This window comes from Dama dama, chromosome 28 (genome assembly GCF_033118175.1).
Source record: "Dama dama isolate Ldn47 chromosome 28, ASM3311817v1, whole genome shotgun sequence".
Classification (NCBI taxonomy): Eukaryota; Metazoa; Chordata; class Mammalia; order Artiodactyla; family Cervidae; genus Dama; species Dama dama.
Genome location: NC_083708.1, coordinates 22,386,404 through 22,390,929, shown reverse-complemented (window position 1 = coordinate 22,390,929; position 4,526 = coordinate 22,386,404). Strand labels below are relative to the sequence as shown.

Here is a 4,526-nt window from a genome sequence, read left to right as displayed (position 1 = left end):
TCCATAGGTTCGTGGATTTATCTCTGGGCTTTCTATTCTGTTCCATTGATCTATATTTCTGTCTTTGTGCCAGTACCGTACTGTCTTGATGACTGTGGCTTTGTAGTAGAGTCTGAAGTCAGGCAGGTTGATTCCTCCAGTTCCATTCTTCTTTCTCAAGATTACTTTGGCTATTCGAGGTTTTTTGTATTTCCATACAAATTGTGAAATTCTTTGTTCTAGTTCTGTGAAAAATACCGTTGGTAGCTTGATAGGGATTGCATTGAATCTATAGATTGCTTTGGGTAGAATAGCCATTTTGACAATATTGATTCTTCCAATCCATGAGCATGGTATGTTTCTCCATCTGTTTGTGTCCTCTTTGATTTCTTTCATCAGTGTTTTATAGTTTTCTATGTATAGGTCTTTTGTTTCTTTAGGTAGATATACTCCTAAGTATTTGTTGTGATCCACACAGTCAAAGGCTTTAGCATAGTCAGTGAAACAGAAGTAGGTGTTTTGGGGAATTCCCTTGCTTTTTCTATGATCCAGTGTATGTTGGTAATTTGATCTCTGGTTCCTCTGCCTTTCCTAAATCTTGCTTGAACATCTGGATGTTCTCAGTTTACATACTGCTGATGTAAGGCCTAGCTTGAAGGATTTTGAGCATAATCTTGCTGGCATTTGAAATGAGTGCAATTGTACAGTAATCTGTACATTCTTTGCATTGCCTTTCTTTGGGATTGGAATGAAAACTGACCTTTTCCAGGCCTGTGGTCACTGCTGAGTTTTCCAAATTTGCTGGCATATTGAGTGCAGCACTTTCACAGCATCATCTTTTAGGATTTGAAATAGCTCAGCTGCAATTCCATCACTTCCATAGCTTTGTTCGTAGTAGTGCTTCCTAAGACCCACCTGCTATATATGAAAAGTTGGTAAATTTGATCTTGGGAAGATATGGAATTCTCTTCTGTTTACATCTATTTTCCCACTGAAGTAAGAGGCAAAGCCATTGGTTGAGAATGAAGAGGGCAGGAAATGTTTGAGGCCTAAGGAGAGAAAAGGGACTAATTGGAAGAGTGAGAGAGTGAATTGCATAGGGAATGTATGGCATGATTGCCAGGCAACATCGCACCCACCTGAGGTTTGTGATCACAATTTCACAGTGAGATCAGATAACTGTTGAGCACAAATGCAAATTAGGAGGTTCAAGGAGGGAGAATTCCCTGGTGACCCAGTAGTTAGGACTGTAGGCTTTCGCTGCTGAGCCCATGGGTTCAGTCATTCCCTTTGTGGGAAACTAAGACCAGGGGGAAAAAAGATGGATGAGAATAACCAGCTTTGGGTATTTCCAGATGAGGGAATTGTGGTGTCTGATCCCATTTCTCATGTGACTTTCCTTACCAATTGTTACAGACTTTGATGGAGAATCCTGGGCCATGTGGTGGCATGCAGACCTCCTGTTCCTGGGAAGTGATGGGAGCTCCCTCCTGGGAGGGGCAGGAGTGCCCTCCCTTGCCTCCACCTCCCCATAAGGACCTGGAAGAATCAGACTATCTTCCATTGCCCTGGGGGTAGGAGGTCCCCTTCAGAGCTGGTCAGGGAGAGAATCTATTCTAGAATAGATGTTCTTACCTCTTCCGCCTATTACTGTGTCAGGTAGCTGTATTACTTATGCTTTAGTCGCTCAGTCGTGTCCGACTCTTTGTGACCCCATGAATCGCAGCACGCCAGGCCTCCCTGTCCATCACCAACTCCCGGAGTTTACTCACACTCATGCCCATAGAGTCGGTGATGCCATCCAGCCATCTCATCCTCTGTTGTCCCCTTCTCCTCCTGCCCCCAATCCCTCCCCAAATCACGGTCTTTTCCAGTGAGTCAACTCTTCGCATGAGGTGGCCAAAGTACTGGAGTTTCAGCTTCAGCATCAGTCCTTCCAATGAACACCCAGGACTGATCTCCTTTAAGAGAGACTGGTTGGATCTCCTTGCAGTCCCAGGGACTCTCAAGAGTCTTCTCCAACACCATAGTTCAAAAGCATCAATTTTTCGGTGCTCAGCTTTCCTCATAGTCCAACTCTCACATCCATACATGACCACTGGAAAAACCATAGCCTTGACCACATGGACCTTTGTTGGCAAAGTAATGTCTCTGCTTTTTAATATGCTGTCTAGGTTGGTCATAACTTTCCTTCCAAGGAGTAAGCGTCTTTTAATTTCATGGCTGCAGTCACCATCTGCAGTGACTTTAGAGCCCCAAAAAATAAAGTCTGACACTGTTTCCACTGTTTCCCCATTTATTTCCCATAAAGTGATGGGACCAGATGCCATCATCTTAGTTTTATGAATGTTGAGCTTTAAGCCAACTTTTTCACTCTCCTCTTTCACTTTCATCAAGAGGCTTTTTAGTTCTTCTTCACTTTCTGCCATAAGGGTGGTGTCATCTGCATTTCTGAGGTTATTGATATTTCTTCCAGCAATCTTCATTCCAGCTTGTGCTTCCTCCAGCCCAGCGTTTCTCATGATGTACTCTGCATATAAGTTAAATAATCAGGGTGACAATATACAGCCTTGATGTACTCCTTTTCCTATTTGGAACCAGTCTGTTGTTCCATGTACTTATGCTAACTCCAATCTTGTTGTTGAGTCACTAAGTCACGTTCAACTCTTTTGCAACCCCATGGACTGTAGCCTGCCAGGCTCTTCTGTCCATGGAATTTTCCAGACAAGGATACTGGAGGGATTGCTGTTTCCTTCTCCAAGGGATCTTCCCAAACCAGGGATTGAACTCACATCTGCTGCATTTGGCAGGCAGATTCTTTACCACTGAGCTATCAGGGAAGCCCATTAACTCCATCTTAGAGTGTTCTTTTGGATTATCAAAGTATTCTGTGTCAATCAAGTTATCTAGGAAGTTAATAAGCCATTTTCCAAGGAAAAGGTACATAGCGCATAAAAAGGCATGTTCATACTGAATTTCCATTATTTATAGGGGGTAAATATACGCCTTATTTCACTTGCCTTAAGGGGTAGGAAAATAAAAACAAATGAAGTTAAGGGTGTAACTTTCCTTGCTCTTTCGCCAAAGTGTACTCAGTCAATTTCTGTACCAGTTTGACTCCACTGGTAGCATTTTATTTTCTCTATTGACTTGTTTCTGTTAAGGCCTTGAGAATAGGAGTTACAAGCAGTTTCTTTTTTTTTTTTTTCCCATTTACTTTTTTTATTAGTTGGAGGCTAATTACTTTACAATGTTGTAGTGGTTTTTGTCATACATTGACATGAATCAGCCATGGATTTACATGTATTCCCCATCCCGATCCTCCCTCTCACCTCCCTCTCTACCTGATCCCTCTGGGTCTTCCCGGTGCACCAGGCCCCAGCACTTGTCTCATGCATCCAACCTGGCCTGGTGATCTGTTTCACCCTAGATAATATACATGTTTCGATGCTGTTCTCTCGAAACATCCCACCCTCGCCTTCTCCCACAGAGTCCAAAAGTCTGTTCTGTACATCTGTGTCTCTTTTTCTGTTTTGCATATAGGGTTATCGTTAACCATCTTTCTAAATTCCATATATATGCGTTAGTATACTGTATTGGTCTTTGTCTTTCTGGCTTACTTCACTCTGTATAATGGGCTCCAGTTTCATCCATCTCATTAGAACTGATTCAAATGAATTCTTTTTAATGGCTGAGTAATATTCCATGGTGTATATGTACCACAGCTTCCTTATCCATTCGTCTTACAAGCAGTTTCTTTACCCTTCCTGCTTGGATTTGCACTGTGGTGAAACATGACCAGGGAAGCCAGAGAACAGAAGGGAAGCCAGCAGTTTGTGCCTGTCCTGCCTCCACAGGGCCTTGACTTTTTCTTTCAAGATTGAGTTCCAGGATTACTGCTCTTTCCCTTGCTCTTATGTACAGCCCTTTGTCTCTCAAGCAAAAGCTATTTACCACCTGGTGTGGAGGTCCAGGGCACACCCTACTGAGGCAGGCAATGAAGAGTGTGTGTGTCTCTGCTCATCAATGGAAAGGCAGTGTGAGATGAGCGTGGGCAGACAGACCTCCAAAGTCAGCTGGACCTGGGCTGGAGTACTGATGTATTGCAAATTACAATAGTTTTTCTAAGTCTTATATCTAATTCTTCCTCCTCCTTCTCCTCCTCTTTCTTCTTATCTTTTTTTTTTTTTTGGCCATGGCCTGAGGCATGTGGGATCTTAGTTCCCCAGTCAGGGATCGAACCTGTATACCCTGCATCGTAAGTGCAGAATCTTAACCACTGGACCACCAGGGATGTCCCTCTTTCTTTTTTTCTAAGGTGTTCCATCACCTATAACATAAGCAGAGAAATCAAACTGGCTTCAGCCATAAGGATTTGATGGACTTGTGAAACAGGAAATCTTAGGCAAAACGACTTCTGAGTGACCTCATTCCAAGGCCCTTGCTCCCTGTGTATTTCTTTAGCTCTTCACCCCTGAGTGGACTGACTTCATTCCCAGGCTGGCAGGAGCTCTGGGCCGTTCATCACACACGAGAGTCTTTGAGGA

The 4,526-nt window shown here is 43.3% G+C and overlaps 1 non-coding gene across 1 annotated transcript; it reads right to left on the bottom strand.

Moving 5' to 3' along the window:
- Positions 1-4,200: 4,200 nt before the first annotated feature.
- TRNAV-UAC (transfer RNA valine (anticodon UAC)) lies at positions 4,201-4,273 on the bottom strand. The gene has a single exon. It is a non-coding gene; the product is annotated as a tRNA-Val (tRNA).
- Between the last annotated feature and the right edge of the window lie 253 nt (positions 4,274-4,526).